Source organism: Onychomys torridus, chromosome 11 (assembly GCF_903995425.1).
Source record: "Onychomys torridus chromosome 11, mOncTor1.1, whole genome shotgun sequence".
Lineage (NCBI taxonomy): Eukaryota > Metazoa > Chordata > Mammalia > Rodentia > Cricetidae > Onychomys > Onychomys torridus.
The window spans coordinates 37,276,481-37,296,634 of record NC_050453.1 but is presented as its reverse complement, the minus strand read 5'-3'; the positions used below and the strand labels follow the sequence as shown (position 1 = coordinate 37,296,634).

Sequence of the window (20,154 nt, the reverse complement as noted above, 5' to 3'; positions counted from 1 at the left end):
CTATCTATCTATCTCTATATCTCTGGTGTGACAAACCAGTGTAACAAACTATTCTTCCTTTAGCAAGTGATATTACCTTTCTGAAATTATTTTCTCAATTTCCTTCTTTTATAAGGGAATGACATCATGACTGTACATCTAAGTTGAAAATTTTAAAACCTGATTCAAAGTAAAGGAATGTTTTACTAAAGAAGTTTTGTATGTAAAGGCTGGATGGATGTGGTGGCCTATAGGTAAGCCTATTGGTTTATGTGTGAATACATGAGTTACTTAAAAATTCAAAAACAAGTAGAAAACAAAACTTCTGAAAAAGTTGAAAGTTAATAACTTTGTGAACATAAGTTAGATGAAGGTGGAGTTTGAGTGAGAGTAGGAAAGTTTAATATTCTTTATTTTTATTCATGTAGCCTGGACCAATGCATCAACCAATTATACTAAGAATCAAACTTAAAAGTTACATTATCTACCTTAATGGCTAGGTCCTGCCAAATTACAAAATGGTTAAAAGGAAACTCCAAAATTATGGTGCTTAACGTCAACCTCATGGATAAAAAAAGGAAAGCAATATTAAATCCCTCAATACTTCTATAATTTCAACTTTCTTCCATGGTGCAGACTTTTAATAGGACTGCCAACTTTAAGTGAGTCTTTTGAGGTGTAACCTCATCTACTATTATTTATAACAAATGGATTAGGACAGTGCCTATTTGGGGGTAGTTTAAGTCTATTTAAAGAACACAGAGATCAGTAAAGAAAACCAGTTATACTTACTTCTAATTCCAGCACTTGGCAGGATTAGGCAGGAGGATCATGATTGTAAGGCCTGCCTTATATGCTACAAAGTAAAACTTCTCAAAAGGAAGGTATCATAATCACTATTCTATTGTTTTGAAGAGATACCATAACTAATGTAACTCTTACAAAAGAAAGCATCTAATTGGGGGCTTGCTTACAGTTTCAGTTTAGTCTATTATCATCATGGCAGGAAGCATGACGCTGGAGCAGTAGCTGAAAGCTACTTACAGTCTGATCCGCATCCTTAAAAACATTGGGCTTGGCACGGGCTTTTGAAAACTCAAAGCCCACCCCCAAGTGACACACTTCTTCAACAAGGCCACACCTCCTAATCCTTCTAATCCTTTCAAATAGTGCTATTCCCCAGTGACTAAGTGTTCAAATGTATGAACCTATGGGGACCATTCTTATTCAAACCATCACAGAGGGAGAAGCTGATTACAAGACATTTAATTTTCTTTATAAATAGCTAAGTAGCATTTGAGACATCAGGTTGAAACTTGAATGTCTCATGTAACTCTATGGGTTTGTGTTTCTCCTGTAAGATAAATAATAGAGTGTTTTACTGTGCCAGAAGGTGATACTAACTTAAAGAAAAGTGACAGGTCCTTGGATTATTACAGAGCTGCATGCGTAGCACAACTCAGTACATCACTGATTTTTAGCATATAGGAATGCTTTGCAGAAATGCTAGAAGAACCAACCAAAGAACAGAACTCAGGCAGAAGGAGGATCAAGGTTAAATTGGAGCCATGGCAAAACCTATATCCACATCTTAGATTATTTGATGACAGAACTTCACACATTAGAAGGAGGTGAGAGTAATTTCTAGAACATAGAGAAGTGGTCGATAAATGTTAGCAATCATGTTATTGTTGGTCATAAACAACAAGATCAGGAGCTTAAGAACAGGTTTCTAGTAAGCTGGCTACATTAAAAAGAATCTCTGTGTCTCTTTTCAACTGTGACTCCTAGTTAAGACCCTTTACTTTAGATTCTCAGTTTTCTCAGCTGTAAGATGAGAACAACGTAGTTTCAACCTCTCAGGGTTATACTAGGAATTGATGACAGACAAATATAAAGCACTAAAAATAGTGCCTAGTGTTTTTAAGTCCTCAGAAAGATGAGCAGCTCGTCTTTTTACTTAATACATCTAATACATGAATTTGTTTGGTATTCCTACCAAAAAATATTAATGCTAAAAACAGAGTAATACATGTATGTAAGAGAAGAACACTGTTTGAATCTGAGTAATTGTCAGGAGTCTATGATAAATATAAGCACATTTTTTTTTTTTTAAATATACTGGGGAAAAATACTGCACAGTTTGCTTTACCAAAAGAAAACTCCTCTGATTCTATCAAGTAGATCTTGGTACACTACTGCACCAAAAAATGGTATATCATTCTGAATGCAAATTTCACAAGGAAAGAACAAGCAGCTTAACAGCCCACCAACTCCTCTCAGACGAGAGGAAGAAAGGAAGATGATGAAAAGGGAAATCTTTCTAACACTGCTGCTTTAATCTCCCCGATGACTTCCAAACTTCCCAGCCACATAAGCCTCTAGGCGCAACACAGATGACAGTTATACTTGGAACGAGTAACTAATCCTAAACAAATTTCAGTTAGTACAAAAGAAATGTGTGTACATTTCTCAAACATAAAGCACTAAGAAATGTAGGGATAATATTATTTAAGTTGAAACCAAACTCAAATGATTAAAGATTTTTACTCCTTAAAATGAAAGCCCCAAAGACACACACAGACAAGTGAGCATGTGTGTGTACATACACATGCTTGAAATCCTAAAAACTATCTTAATTTTCCTATACATCCAAATACAAGATATTCATTGTGCAGATCTACATATTGTATAAAAGCACTGAAATACAAGCACCATTAGTATCAAAAACACTTTGTTTCCAGGGATACCAAGACCATGAAATACTCTATAATTATGCAATGCCCAAAACCAGACCTTCCTACCAACACAAGAAGCCTGTCCACTTTCTCTCTTAGGCAATTTCTATCAGAGAGAAACAGGGATTTTCCAACCAATAATTCATCCAAATAATATAATAATGTCCCCCAAGCATCCATTCACTTTTATATTTTCAACATGACAAGAAAAACAGAAAGATTAAGAACTGCATGAAACTTTACAGTATGTTTTAATGTCATGAACACAAATACTGTAAATTAATCCTTACATCTATGTTCCTCTGTGTTGTGCAGGAACAGAAAGAATAATATGCCATTTATGCATTATTCCTAGAAAAGCTTTTTTTTAACTCTCTGCTATTAGACTTGAACTTAATGACTATGAACTTAATGTTTATTCTAGCTAGAGTAACTACTGCAACACAGAAATATAGGCTGAGCATTAAGTGATTAATTACATCACTGTTAAAAATCAAACAAGTCTACAAGTTCTTAAAAGTCTCTTCTTAAGAAGTACGCTAAAACTACAGAGATGGCTCACTGGTCCTTCCATAAAGGACCTGAGTTCAGTTCCCAGCACCCAGATGGTGGATCACAACCATTGTTAACTCCAGTTCCAGGGAACCCAGTGCCCTCTTCTGACCTCCAAAGGTACCATTCATGCTTATGGTACATATACATACATACAGGCAAACATTCTTAAACATAAAATAAACAAATCTTTTAAAATGTTGAAAGAAAGAGAGAGGGAGGGAGGGAGGGGAGGAAGGAAGGAAGGAAGGAAGAAAGAAAAGAAGGAAAGAAGGAAGGAAGAAAAGGTATGCTGAAGCACACCTGTAATTCCAGTATTCAAGAAAGAGACTGTTAAAGTCTACAACCAACCTAGGCTTCACATCAGTTCCAAAAACTGAAAGAAAGAAAAGACAAGAAAAGAGGAACAAGAAAAAAAAAAGGGAGGAATAGAGGGGAAAAGGGGGAAAGAAAGATGGTTATGTGCAGCAATGTAGCATATAAGCCAAGTTCTTCTGTAACTAAATATATTTACTTTAAATCTGTCACTGGAATACATTTTTCATTAATTTTGTGTCACTAAAATTCTGGACATCCTTATTTTAGGTGGTAAATATTTTCAGTGCATATTTCTCAAAAATGAAAATTGCAAAGTTAAAAGAAAACACAGTTCACAGACACTGAAAACAAAGAATCCATGAACACTGCAATACTTTCCAAAAGGCCGTTGATAATGACTCAGCAATGAGAAGATCTGAGCTGTGTGAATTGAATGTTCTACATCTTCTGGTTTGTTTCCTTATAATGCTTCAGTTTCATACTCTAACAATGCCAAGCTTTAAGGACAATGAAAGAGAGTGTAAGTAGCAGCTTTAACAAAAAATAAAAATAAAATAAACAGGGCTGGAGAGATGGCTCAGAGGTTAAGAGCACTGGCTGCTCTTCCAGAGGTCCTGAGTTCAATTCCCAGCAACCATATGGTGGCTCCCAACCATCTGTAATGAGATCTGGTGCCCTCTTCTGGCCTGCAGGCAAACATGTAAGCAGAACACTGTATAAATAATAAATAAACAAATCTTTAAAACAAATAAAATAAAATAAACAGTAATGAGGACTGGTTTGTATATATGATAGAATATTTATAAGATCTTGAAAGGGTAAGAAAAGAAGATAAAATTGTCCTTTTAATTTTGAACTTGAGAAACCAAATGACTTTACATGAGTTCTTTAGAGCCTCCATAACTAACAAGCATATTCCTTCAGTGCCAATTCTCATGTACCAATGAAATTTAGTCATAGAAATAGTAATAAAATTGTCAAGCCAAAGAAAGTTTAAAACATAATTATGATCAGAACCAGATTAGGGGTTTTGTGATGTGAAATTCACTGTGAACTCTGCCACCTATGTATCTTTATCAAGCCAAAATTTATTTGCAAAGCTATTTCCATATTCAATAGACCACAGCCTGTTAAACTGTAAGTTGTTACTTCACATAGGGGTTCCAAAAAATCTGGCAACAGTAAAAAGTTTCTGAATGTGTAATGACCAAAAACTAATTAAAAAATCAAATGTGTAATGAACACATTCTGGCACTATTTGCAAGTGTTGCAACCATGACATCACCACACCCTTGGTTCTGAACACATAGTATGCATACTTTCACTGAGCATGTAGTACATGTCATAAAATGCCAATGAGCACTGCTGGAATACTTCATATCATATATAAACAAAATACATCCATCTTATTAATATACAAATTTGCTTTCCTCTTTAACAAATGGTAAGATTATACATATACCAAAGAATTGTTTTTAAATAAATTTATGATTTATTATTAAATGTTGTATTTGTAGATCTACCTTTATAAGTCTATAAGTCTATATACTTAGGCTGCTTAAATTTTCTTGGGTAAAAACAAATTACAAGTGGGAAAGTTTAAGAAGCACTATAAGAGACATGCTTATTAAAGACACTTTATGATAAATGTGCAGTTAATTTTATCAATGTCAGCACTGGGTAAAAGTAATTCAAGTGGAAGTATCTTAACTTCTGAAAATTGTTATCATCTCATAAATTTTCACATTGGTTTCCGTTTCATTACTAGAGCTGCTTTCAAAAGCTAAGTCTGAAGCAGCCAATAAGCTCATCAGCTCCACGATGTTGGTTTCTACTCTATCTGAGGGAACAAAAAGAAGATGGGTAAGAACATCCACAAGCTTCATGGAGGAGGGCAAATGACAAAAGCACTCTCCCATGAAGAACAGGTTAGAGAGACATGACTGGATAAAACTACTCTTTAGTGTTGAAGATCTACAGGAGATGAAGGAAGGATACCTAGGTGGGAGAAAATTGTCTCATATGTGTGAGGCCTTGAGTTCAAACTCCAGCACTACCTACCTACCTACCTACCTACCTACCTACCCACACACACACACACACACACACAAAAATAAATAAATAAATAAATAAATAAATAAAAATAAAAATAAAAGCTCATAACCATCTGTAACCCAGTTTCAGAAGATATACTCATGTGGTCTGTGGGCAACAGACACATATATAGTATGCAAACATATTCAAGCAAAACACTCATTCACATAAATAATAATTTTAAAATAACACTAAAAGTTAAAATATTTGATTATTGCTTGTATAAATTCCAAGACAAGCAACTACGAGAGCAAAGGTTTATATATGTAGAGTCATATAGTATATATTTGACAAACATTCTCTAAGAATCGTATATATTCAAGCTTAAATTCCCTGGTGCAAAGGAGGAAGCTACCCATTGTTGACTGTAAGCAACAAAGAATTTAACTATGTAGATATGAAAGACTATTTTAAGTGTGCCATTAAAAATTTGCTGAGTGGTACTGCAAGTGCACTGTCTTTGGACTACTAGACATTACAGACACAGAGTCCCTTGTGGTTGTTATGTAATCAAATAATACTAACATAATATGATATTCATTAAAAAAGAACAAGAAGGGTAAAGAAGAGAGAGGAATAAATAATCTTAATAGCTACAGATGTTCAGATGTGAGAAAAAGGCAGTGTACATTTACTGGTGAAAAGGGACAAGACAAACACTTGACTAGAAACTTATTTCTAGAAACATTAGAAAATTAGGGGCAAACCATACTAGATGCCTTTTTATATGATGGTTGGTTGGAGTACTGCAGAAGCCATACTAATGTTATATTTCACATCTTAAAAAGTGAGTCTTATGGCAATCTTACCAAAATCAATATACAGATTCAATGCAATCCCCATCAAAATTCCAACACAATTCTTCACAAACCTCAAAAGAACAATATTCATCTTCATATGGAAAAATATAAAACCCAGGATAGCTGTAACAATCCTGTACAATGAAGGAACTTCTAGAGGTGTCACCATCCCTGACTTCAAGCTCTACTATAGAGCTATAGAAATTAAAAAAAAAAAAAAAAAAAAAAAAAAAGCATGGCTATAACTGTAATGAGGCAGTCCCATGTAATTTATCTGGTAATCAAGAAAGGTTTATTTCTGGGGTAACTTACAGCCAATAGGGATTGGTTACAGGATTCAGGAGAGATGAGGTACCATCCAGTGGAGAAATCTGGCTTAGTCTCCCATCCAGCTTCCAGGACCACGAGGTATCCAGAAGGGGACAGCACATACGCATCTCAAGTCTTAAAGGGCTCCCTCTCAGCCATGCCCCAGGGGCAGGTCAGTCCCAGAGGCAGGACATAGGCAGGTGTGGCAGTTAACTGCTATCACTTTAGAGGCCATATTTCAAGGTCAAAGCTGCAACAGCTACCCACCACATCTTCCCCCTTTTGTCTCAATAAGAAAATTCTAACCTAATACAAAACTATTTACAATAGGGATGATTACCAAATATTGTCCCAGAGAAATACGGGATAATGATCTAGACAAGATGAAACCAACAAGAACAACACCAAACAAGAAACACATACTAAAATCCAGAGGAGTCTAGAACATAGGAAATTGGCATGTTACAGAGATCCTTTCAAAAGATATCCTACCTTGAAAACCTGAATCTAATACTAATTATGTTCTAGCTAACATATAAGAAGACTGTAATTATAATTGTTAGTCTCCAATGCCATCAAAGACCTGTGAAGGAGTATAATAACACCTGAGAAATGGGAGAAGGATGCAAGCAACCTTTGGGAGTCTTGTGAGAGTAGAAAGAGAAAGCTGGCACCTGGACAGTGACCTAAAATTTCTCAGTACTGTTGGTGCATTCAAATTGGCTACAGGCCTAGAATATCAGTCAGACCATTTTCAGAAGCAGGATTTTTGAAAGACTATCCTATCCTGTTTTGGCAGAGTTCAATAGTCACTTTTGTGTTCTGCTTGTACCAAAGGGATAGTATTCGTACTGTCAACAGTTGAGGCAAGGGCAGTTCTTTGCCCATTAGGCCATTTTTTTTTTTTTTTTTTTTTTTTTGGTGCCAAGAAGACAAACTTCCACATAGAAATGTCTCAGTAGCCCAATATTCTCTTGAGATCAGATCAGTGCTTTCAGGAGCAATTGTGTCTCATGTCAACAGAATTCTAAATTATTAGAACATTTAAATGCCATATTCTCTAGGTCTATAAAGTGTCTGAAGACTACCTATCAAGTGCTGTGGGATGTTCTGTATGTCAAATATGTTGCTCTGATTGGTTAATAAATAAAACACTGATTGGCCAGTAGCCAGGCAGGAAGTATAGGCGGGATAAGTAGAGAAGAGAATTCTGGGAAGTGGAAGGCTGAGGCACAGAGACACTGCCAGCTGCCACGCCGCCATGATGACAAGGAAGATGTAAGGTACCGGTAAGCCACGAGCCATGTGGCAAAGTATAGATTAATAGAAATGGGTTAATTTAAGATAGAAGAAGTAGATAACAAGAAGCCTGCCATGGCCATACAGTTTGTAAGCTATGTAAGTCTCTGTTTACTTGGTTGGGTCTGAGCACCTGTGGGACTGGCGGGTAAGAGAGATTTGTCCTGATTGTGAGCCAGACAGGACCAGAAAAACTCCAGCTATAACTATCCATCTGACATGTTTCTGTAAGTCTGAAGAACCTAAGTAACATAACTATAGAAATGACAAGTACAAGTGACTAACTAAGTAGGTCTTCCCTACTAAAATAACTTAAGGGCTAAGGCTTCATATAACAAGATAAACAGTCTGTAAGCAGATGTACTGTATAAGAACAATGACCTCAAGATTGTAATAATACACAAAATAGCTTAAACAGAGGTAGGAATGTATATATAGTACAATATGCAATATGACAATAATCCTAAATATATATCAATATGCAAAATATCCTAAACAGAGGTAAAACATACATACAGTATGACAAATATAATATTAAATTTGTATCAATATACAAAATATTTCAAACAGGAGTAAAAAATATATGTACATTACAACAAATATAGTTCTGTATTTGTATCAATATATAATTTATCTTAAATAGGAATATAAAAATAGTTTGCATTTGTATCCATATACAAGAATCCACATCAGTGCAAATTATCTAAGGCTGGTATTTTACTAAATCTGTTTACTAGTAAATACCGTAATCTACCCTAATATCCTATACCTATCCATTCCCCTTTTTCTTTTCTAAAAGAGAATACTGAGTCCAAATTTTATTGTTCCACCCCCAACCCTACAACCATCCATTCATAACCCTGAGAAAAATGAAACATTTGGGAGAGGGGTGTTGTTCTATCTGTGGGGTGCTGTAAGAAAGCTTAGATTGTTAGGTCTCAATAGGGCTATCCATAGAGTATGCAGCTAGTCTCAGAAATGGATAAGATTGTCTAATATTCTGGCTAAAAGTATAGTATGAAGGACCACCTCATCTTGGAACTGTTCTGAAGAGTTTTTAGTCTGAAGCTGATCATTCTGGACTGGGTAGAGTTGTGGGGCCCCATCTTCCTTCCAGAGACTTCAGAAATTGCTATTGAAGAAGACTTATTTTTTACTGTGGAAAACTTGACCATTATTAATATCAAAGTACAAAGTTTGGATTTAAAGATAACATGATATGTAAAAAAGAATTCCGAAAAATCAAGAATAAACATGGAGAGAAATAGAACCTTGGTGACAGTGGTCCCTTTTTATTGACTTTTTTTTTTTTTCTGTCCCACATCAGAAGGCTTTTTTGATATGAGACAGAATCTCTTAAATTTTTCTTTTTTAGCAATATGCTTTGGTTTAGAGAAGGAGAGAGCCAACTTCCAACTCCAAAGCCAGCTTGATGTATAACTGAATCAGAACCATAACCTTTCTAGAGTTAAAGAGATATAGAAGTTAGGTAGTGAGATTTTACCCTATGTAGATTGGTACCAATAGATTCCTTTCAACTGTTGCAGATGTCTAGATATGCAAGGTCTTATGATTTCTGGAAGATGGGTATTTCTATTATCCTGTAAAGACAAAAAACAGAACCCTGCCCCAACCCTTGTTTTTCTTACAATTTGTAGAGATGCCACAACTGTGGATGAGCTTTTACTACTCATCAAAACAGAAAAGTGGATCAATGGAATCGAATCAAAGGCTCTGGTATAAATCTATACACCTATGAACACCTGATTTTTAATATAGAAACCAAAATTACACAATGGAAAAAAGAAAGCATTTTCAACAAACAGTGCTGGTATAACTGGATGCTGGCATGCAGAAGAATGCAAATAGATCCATGTCAAGGGCCCTGTACAAAACTCAAGTCTAAGTGGGTCAAAGACCTCAACATAAATCCAGTTACACTGAACCTGATAGAAGAGAAAGTGGGAAGAAGCCTTGAATGCATTGGCACAGGAGACAACTGTGGGGATCCTAGCAGTGGGACCAGGATCTGTCCCTGACACTTGAGCTGGCTTCTGAGAACCTATTCCCTATGCTGGGATGCCACGCCCAGCCTTGATGCAGGGGGAGGAGATTGGTCTGTCTCAAGTTGATATGCCATGCCTTGTTGACACCCATAGGAGGCTTGCCCCTTTCAGAAGGAGGAGGAATGGATGTGGTGGGTAGATGGAAGGTGGGCGGAGGGAACAGGAGGAGAGAAGGAAGGGAACACTGTGGTTGGTATGAAAAAATTCAATTACAAAAGCAAATTTTAATATTACAATACAAGCTCATTTACCAATATTTTAAAAGAAAGCTGTCTGGTTTTAAAATATGAATCGTGTAAGCCATGAATAACTCACATCCACTTAATTGTATCTAATAAAAAATCTGATTAAATACAGAGTCATTCTAGACTTTTGAGTCTTTTATAATAGTTTTACCAATCAAAACAATTATTTACAAGCAATCTCATAATTGATTTCAAATTTTAGCTAAATGTAAATAAGTTTTTGTACTCTAATATCAACAATTTATAAGACACTACAAATAAAGATAATTGCAATAATAAGAACAGATTGCCACGTGTGGGAATTAACATCATTGATTTTTGGTGGTCTGACAACACTGATATATAATCATTACACACAAGCACTAGTTAAAGGATTCACAAGAAGGCTGGAGAAATCTGGGGAATCAATCACTTCTGTGCATCCAGAAAGTTGCCTTTTGTTTTTAAACAAAATATTCCAGTTATTTTTATAAAGTAATTATTTAGGATATATATAGAACTTGAATTAAGGAAACAATGCAAAATAATTTTCCTTGTAAGTTAACTTCAATATTTTTCTTTGGGAGATGCAAAGAAAAAAAGTATGGGATGTTAAAGGATGAGGGAAAGTGGGGTGAATATTCTCAAGATATACCATACAGCTGTAAATATAATCAAGATACACTGTGTACATGGTAAAATTGCCAAAGAATAAATAAAACATACTCTTTAAAATGTATGATTATATGAGTCTTTCATCTGACTTTAAATGCCTGTAGCAAAAATTCATATTGTTTAGCCTCACAAGAACTCAAAATCAATATACTGGGATATTACTCTAATCACTTTATTCGCAGGAAGTTGATGAAAGGACCCTAAAATCGTTAAAGCTAGCAGTATACTGTTTCCTCAATAAAATCTAAAAGGTAAGTTCCCTAATGAGTCCATTTTATAAAAAGTAACATAAATCTTTGTCTATTATAATTTCATCTTTCACTATTATTAAATTTCTAATTGGTGAGTAGTATTATTTTTGTTTGTTTGATACAATTTAATTTATTCTAAGCAAAACTGATAATCAGATCTCCTCAAATATAACCCAAATCAGGACTAAGAAGAAAATCTGTATCTATACACAAAATAAAATATGCCACATATTCTTGGATCTTGCTAAAGCTATATTTGTGTGTGTGTATGTGTGTGTGTGAGTGTGTAGAATATGTGTATGTGTGCACTGATATTTTCCTCTATACCCCCCCACCTTAGTTTCTGAGACAGGATCTCACTAAACCTGTAACTTATATCTTCCCTAGATGGCTGGCCATTTAGCCCAGCTAGGATTACAGGTGCCTACCGCTATTATGTTGGTGCTGGGCATCAGAACTTAGGTAGGTCTTAAAGCTTGCATATTAACCATTTTTACCCCTAAGCCAATTTTTCTAACCCCAAAGAAAACTATTTCCAAAAGAGCAAAATTTATAACTATTATGAAGGCAAAACAAATTTCACATTTGAGGTTCAAACAGAAAAGTCAGTGATTCTAACTGCTAAACAGTATCTGTATTTGAAAGCCTAACTAGAGTGCTAATTCAAGAAAACTTCATCTATTACATCAAAACATGAACATTTCATTGTTCATGTTGATTATAAGATATCTTTAATAAACCCTGGTTTTCTTTAAAACAAACAATAAAGTCCATGTCTACCTCTTGTCCATATTTTTCCTCTCTACAATTTTAATTATTTATAGTCAAACATGGTCCAAAAATATTAGATAGAAAACTCAACTATGCTTAATTCTGAGTAGAGTGATGAAATCTCATTCCTGTAGGAGGTCGATGCAATAGGCTACCCATGCATTTTACTTGGTAGCTACAGCAGATGTCAGACTGTCACGGTATCACTGTGACTGTTCAGACAACTTTATTTTACTTAATAATGGTTCTAAACTGCCAGAGTGGTAATGTTGACAGTTTAGAAATGTCAAAGACAAGTTAGTAAAAAAAAGTAAAAGTTTTGACTCAATAATGAAAGAAAAATATCATATGCTAAGGTTGGTAAACCCTTTGATGAGAAGAAATCTTGTATCCAAAAAAATGTATGCCCAAACTGAAAACATTACAGTCACAGTATACGGTAAATGCTATGTCAAATTAGAAAAGGTGTTAATTTAATGTATGCATATATTCATTTTCGTATGGTGAGTAAACAGCTAACTGAGTAAAGAAGCAGACTTCAGAATGGGAGAAAAATCCTTGTCAGCTATGCATCTGTATATGTATATCTGGAATATATAACTTCAAAAAACTAAAGAAAATATAACAACCAATAAATAGGCTGAAGAACTGAACAGAACTCTCAAGAGGAAATACAAATGTCTAATCAATAGTCTGCAAAGTGGGAAATTAATACTACTCTGAGATTTCATTTCCCCCTTGTCGGAACAGCTATCATTAAGAAGACAAAAGACAAGTGCTGGAGAGGAGGTGGGAAAAAAAGGAACGTGTGTTCACTCCTGCTGGAAGTAGAAACTGGTATGGCCTTGTGGACGATCAGTATGGAGTCTTCTCAAAAACTTAAATACAGAACTTCCATATAACCAAGCTACACCACTCAAGGGCGTTTACCCAAGGAACTCGATATTCGTCTACAAAGGCATCTGCTCATTCAGGTACTGTTATTCTACTTACAACAGATCTCAAGGCATCTTCCCAAATTTTCCTTACCATCTTTCTTAAAGTAATCAGATGGCAAAATTCTAGTATTAGATAGCAACATTTAGAAACAAAAAGGAAAGATAATGAGTCAGGAACAACAGAAATAGATCCCAGACTCCTCATTCTTAGTTCAGAGAAACCTACAAGATCTCATTTAATCCTTGCCATTCTGACCTATGATTTTATAAAATAATATCAATAGCAGTAATAGCAGTAGCAAAAATGGCACTATTAGTGGTAACCACTAACATTTTTTTTAATACAAACTTAAGGGAAGCCTCACAGTGAAGTTAGTACTATTATCTCAAAAGGAAATGGAGGCAAAGGGAATCTGGGTAACTAATCATAGTCATAGTGTGGCAGTGGTAAAGGCACTGGTATCTACATAGTCACAATCATAATCACTGTGCTTTTTGCATCCTGGCTGGTCACAAGACTTAGGAGATTTAAGGTGGCCTGTACTAGTATGGTACTTACTAGCAATAAGGACCTTCTTGTCTCAGCTAGTATTAGTTGTTCCAAAGCAGTTGATAATTGTGGCTGTCTTCCTTTTCTGAGGTTTCTTCATTTATTTATTATTTATGGTTATTTATATATATATATTATATATATATGTATATATATGTATATATGCACCTATGTGGGTTTATGAGTACCGTTTGTGTTCAGGAGTCCTCAAAGGCCAAAAGAGAACATCAGATCCCATATAACTAAACTTAAAGGTGGTTGTGAGCCTCTATATGGGCACTGGGGACCAAACCCAAATCCTATGCTAGTATAAATCCTCTTAACTATTGGACCATCTCTCCGGTTCTAGTGTCCACCTTTCAATCTTCAAAAGTATTTCAGTTTAGATTATAGACAAATTGCACAGTCATCTTAATAATACATAATTTCTTAGTAATATATATTTTCTTTTTATTTTTCCCCTTATTTATAAAGTAAGAACACTTGATTGGGTGACTTTAAGGTCGGTTCTGTTTCATGACAACTTGACACAAGCTAAGGTCATCTGTGAATAAGGAATCTTAACTGAGAAAATCCCTCTATAGGATTGGCCTGTAGGCAAATCTATAGGGCATTTTCTTGATTGATGATTTTATGCAGGCAGTGCCAACCCTGGGCAGGTGGTTCTTTATGGTATAAGCAAGCAAGCTGAGCAAGCCATCAGAAGTAAGCAAATGAGCAGCACTCCTTCATGGCCTCTGGATAAATTCCTGCCTCCAGATTCCTGCCCTACTTGAATACCTGCCCTGATTTCCCTCAATGAAGAATTGTTGATTAGAAGTGAAAGATGACATAAACTCTTGCCTCCTCAAGTTGCTTTTGATCATGGTGTTTTATCATGGACAAGATCTTTTACAATTCTAAACAGTATAACCATGAAAATTCAGAACATGGACACCTATGTAGAAATATCTTTATTGACATATAAAATTCATTGTACTGGATGGTTTGATGACTGGAAGTGTTAGATGAAATAAACTTTTTCTTCCTCAAGTTGCTTTTGATCATGATGTTTTATCACAATAATAGAAACCCTAAGACACAATCTTTTACAATATAACTATGCAAATTCAGTACAAGGACAAGTAAAGTCTTTGTTTATGTATAAAAATCCATCGTATTCTCTACAATTGTGAACTTTTATGGAAATAAAGGTTTAACATCTGGGTGTAATGTTGCATGTTTCTAATCTCAATACTTGAGAGGTAGAGGCAGGAGGATCACTTCACATTCTAGGCCAGCATGATCTACCCAGTGAGTTCCAGGCTTGCCTGGGCTATAAAGCAAGACTCTGCCTCCAAAAACAAATCGAAAAAGAAAGGAGAAAATTTTTTCAAAGTTATAATTGTATAACCTCCAGAATGAAGCATCATTACCACAATCAGAATAGTCAGGTATTTTAAAAATTTATTCTATTACTTCATTTTATTTATTCTATTATTTATTTCATTTATTTATTAATTCCCTCAAATTCTACTTTGTGTCCTGGCTCTGAACTGACTTAATTTTAACACATATGGCAAAAGGACCTAGTTCAATAGAGCTCCTTTTTCCAATAAATTAAAAAAGTCCTGAGTAAACTATGGACAGATATTTATAAGCATAGGTTAAAAAAATTCTAAAAGAAACCTTAGAAATGAACAAAATTTTCTAATAATTTTACCAAAAACGAAAAGAAAAACCTCAATAAAGTAATTCTTCAGAGAAAATAAAATCTGAAGAACACCAATTTACACAAAATTTCACTCAGAAAAATACTCTATGTAAGGTTGACATTTATTTCTGTTTAATAACTACATTTATAACTGCACTGATACCTACAAGATTTCTTTTTTCTTTTTTTTCTTTCTTTTTTTTTGGGTCGGGGAGGTGGTTCGAGACAGGGTTTCTCTGTATAGCTTTGCGCCTTTCCTGGAACTCACTCTGTAGCCCAGGCTGGCCTCGAACAGACAGAGATCCGCTTGGCACTGCCTCCCAAGTGCTGGGATTAAAGGCATGCACCACCACCGCTGGCCCAAGATTTATTTTCAAAAGTATTTTATTTTCATAACATCATCTCAAGCAACACACATAATTTATACTATTTACTCTGAAATTCTGATACTTGTTTTAAATTATTTTTATATATAGTCTTTTTCCTATAACTTTTGCTGTTGGATAAAAGTTCCCTTTAATTACAAAACATTTGAAATGAAATCCAATGCTGAAAAAACAGGCTAAAATTTTTTTGAAAAAATAGATTAATGTGTTTAAATGAACATTTTTTGACAAATACCATGGTTATTAACTATATAAAAATGAGATTTACATGAATATATTAAGTTCGTTTTGACAATAAAATGTATACAGAATTCTATAAAGAGAACAAAAAGCATTTTTAAAGGATATACTCTCAATATAGGAACCAACAGCAACATTCAAGGCATATTTATTAGGCAAATAAATTGAAACAGGCAAAAGGAGACTAAGAAAACAGCTGCATCATAATTTCCACTATCAAGTGAATCCAGTTCACAGTGGACAAGAAGTGTTCATAAAATACTGTGTTCAGAAAAAAATGTCCTAAAGTAAACTATAACTACAAAATGCTGACCTTAAATAGAAATTGTATTAAAGTCAACCCGGTGACACACATGTACAATCTCAGCACTTGGGCAGTAGAAGGAGGCAAGAGTTGAAGATCACCTATGGCTAGGGACTACATTAGACCCAACATGGGCTACCTGACACTCTGACTCCCCCAGCCCCCCCCCCCCCACACACACTCACACACAAATTAACTATTTAGGTTAAGAAAGATATTTTAGTATTAGACTAAGGGATATCAAAGCATCAAATATTAAGAAGTGTTTATAAGAATATATGAAGAACTCAAGAAATTAGACATCAAAATGCCCAACAGTCCAATTAAGAAATGTGCTACAGAACTAAACAGAGAATTCTCCACAGAGGAAGTTCAAATGGCTGAAAGACATTTAAGGAATTGCTCAACATCCCTAATTATCCAGGAAATGCAAATCAAAACGACTCTGAGAGACCACCTTACACCTGTCAGAATGGCTAAGATCAAAAACACAGATGACAGCTTATGCTGGAGAGGATGTGGAGCAAGGGGAACTCTCCTCCACTGCTGGTGGGAATGCAAGCTTGTACAGCCACTTTGGAAATCAATATGGTGCTTCCTTAGAAAACTGGGAATCCATCTCCCCCAAGACCCAGCTATAGCACTCTTGGGCATATACCCAAGGAATGCTCAATCATACCACAAGGGCATTTGTTCAGCTATGTTCCTATCAGCATTGTTTGTAATAGCCAGAACCTGGAAACAACCTAGATGCCCTTCAACTGAAGAATGGATAAAGAAAATGTGGTACATCTACACAATGGAGTACTACTCAGCAGAGAAAAACAATGACATCATGAGGTTTGCAGGCAAATGGATGGATCTAGAAAAAATCATCCTGAGTGAGGTAACCCAGACTCAGAAGGACAACATGGTATGTACTCACTCATAGGAGGATACTAGATGTAAAACAAAGATGACTAGACTGCTACACAACTCCAGGGAGGCTACCTAGAAAACGGGACCCTAAGAAAGACCCAAGGATCACCCAATGACAGAGAAATGGATGAGATCTACATGAACAACCTGGACAACAGTGGGAGTAATGAAGGGCAAGATTTGAGGGAAAGAAAGCTTAGGGGAGCAGGAGATCCCAGCTGGATCAAGAACAGAAAGGGAGAACGAGGAATAACAGACCATGATAAATGAAGACCACATGAGAACAGGAATAGGCAGAGTGCTGGAGAGGTCCCCAAAAATCCACAATGATACATCCTCTGTAGACTGCTGGCAATTGTCGAGAGAAAGACTGATCTGACCTAGTCCGGTGATCAGATGGCTAAAAACCCTAACTGTCGTGCTGGAACTCTCGTCCAATAACTGATGGAAGTGGATGCAGAGATCCTCAGCCAGGCCCCAGGTGGAGCTCCAGGTGTCCAACTGTCGAGAAAGAGGAAGGTCTGCAAGAGCGTGAATTGTTGAATCCAAGATTGCAAAAAGCACAGGGACAAATAGCCAAATGAATGGAAGCACATGAATTATGAACCAAAGGCTGTGGAGCCCCCAGCTGGATCAAGCCCTCTGGATAAGTGAGACAACTGAATAGCTTGATCTGCTTGGGAGGCACCCAGTCTATGGGACCAGGATCTGTCCTTAGTGCATGAGCTGGCTGTTTGAAACCTTGGGCTTACACAGGGACACTTTGCTCAGTCTGGAAGGAGGTGACAGGACCTGCCTGTACTGAATCCACCAGGTTTAAATGAATCCCTAGAGGTGCCTTGATCCTGGAGTACATGGGAAAGGAGGGGAGGGGCTGGGGGGGGGGAGGGTTGGGTTGGGGGGGGGGGGGGATGACAGGGGAACCCATGGCTGATATATAAAATTTAAAACACATAATAATAAAGTGTTTATAAAATGTTGAATTGAAAATCTTGTCTTTTTAAAGAAAAAATTTATTGAAGATCTGAAAAACAACTCATACAACATTGACTTTTCCATAAAACTGTAGCTACGTCATGTATTGTGTCTATCATGCTGAATCATGTATTAGACACAAATACAAAACCCATGAAAAGGCTGCTACTCTTCAACAACTGAGCACAGCTAAAATGCCTAAGAAGCAACATGGTTGACTCACAAAGGATGGGTTCCTTAAACACCACGGTGGGAGGGGAGGAAGCCCAGATGGATGAGTGTTCAGCTCTATACACTGAAGTGAACCTTGGCATTAGGAATCAGATCATTAACATAGTATAAAAGTGGGTAGTGTCAAAGAAACAGAAGAAAGACCAACATTCAAAAGCAGCTTTCAACCAGGCAATAAAATGCTCTATAGCATGTCTCTCTGCTGTCCATCACTGAATACACTGATAGCAACTTAGAAACAGAAACAGAAATTAGAAAAGAAGCAATGACTCCGATTATTTTGTTAAAAATCAATCAGAAAACAAAAAATAATCAATTCTGTCATTCACTAATGGTCTTCAAAGTACACCATTTGTACAAGAGAACTCAACCAAACTGTGTTTACAGAGATCCAAACAGGAGTGAGAGAGAGCATGCCTCTCACACAGCTCTCTAGTGATACTCAGAGGAGCCACTTCCTAATCACTGGCACTAAACAAAGTTATAGAATTTCTTGTCAGGTACTTGAGGAAGTCATGAGTATGACTCAGTAATAAAACAAGACTTTTCTCATTGAGAGGTGCATAAGCCAACATTGCTCCAATTTGCATAAATAATCTCAGTAAACATGCTCTTTATTATCTGTTTCCTCCAGATTTCTTAAAATATGCATAACCCTCCAAAATGGAATCCACATTCTTCTTGGAAGGAAGACAAAATAATTGCCTTTTGTCTGGTGATCAAGTCTCAGTCATTCAGAAGCCATGGTTTCAGCACTTCTGGAATTTTTAACTTCAACTCTGTTCATTGCTGTTTTTTTCTTCATTCTCGACTCTAGGATCTACCTAGGCTCTTTTCTTCCTAGAAGGCCGAGGAGTCTCACTGGTACTGCCACCAGTGTTCTTTGTTTCACTTTAGCATCTTTCTGCTGCAGAGCAGATGTCTTCTTTCCTGGAGCAGCCCCTCTCATCTTGCCTTCTGCATAATATTCCTGGCTGGCCTTGTTGAAGTTCTTACTGTTGTTTCTGCAAATTGCTGTCCACATATTTGAGTACTCTGCTGTCCAGAACCCAGAATTTTTATTCCAACCACTGTAATGGATAAAGGGTTTCACTTGTTTGTCTTTTATGGCAATCTTTACACACTCTGCTTCACAGAGAAGAGGCCCATGAAAGCACAGCACTCGCTCACTCTTCTGGAATTTGGGCTTTAGGTCCTACTTGGGTGCCATTTATAACGCTACCTCTTGTCTTCTCCTACTGCCCCTACTCTCTACATCACCCCTGCAAGTCACTGCTTTACTTTTAATAAACTAGGTAACTTTGTTAGTTTGTTAATAACATCTTTTTTTTTTGGGGGGGGGTTGTTTTTTTGAGACTGGGTTTCTCTGTGTAGCTTTGCGCTTTTCCTGGAAATTGCTCTGTAGCCCAGGTTGACCTCAAACTCACAGAGATCCACCTGATTCTGCCTCCCAAGTGCTGGGATTAAAGGTGTGCACCTCCACCACCCGGCAATAACATCCTTTTAAAAGACAATTTTAAAGCCTACAATCACTACCTCTGACAGCTATCATAACTTTATATATTTTGAGTGATTTGTTATGCATTAGTCTGTCAGTAGTATACAGTCTTCACTAACATTAGAGTATCTACAGCATTTAAAGCATTGCACTAAACATAGAGTGGGCATAGACTATGCCTTTCTTCTAAAAAAAAAGCCTGGATCTGGGAATAAAACCCACAAATGCTGACAGCAACCCTATGTTCTAACCACCAGATACCACTTTTCTCCAGAACAACAAACCACATCCATGGCATGCAAAACACCCTTTATTTTTACCGTTATGATTATATTTCATGCTAAG

The 20,154-nt window shown here is 36.2% G+C and overlaps 1 protein-coding gene and 1 pseudogene across 4 annotated transcripts in view; both read right to left on the bottom strand.

The window, feature by feature from the left end:
• The window catches only part of Rasal2 (RAS protein activator like 2), a 300,247-nt gene that overhangs the window by 184,626 nt on the left and 95,467 nt on the right, over positions 1 to 20,154 (bottom strand). The window lies entirely within an intron of this gene.
• On the bottom strand, positions 5,294 to 19,521 carry LOC118593235 (annotated as a pseudogene).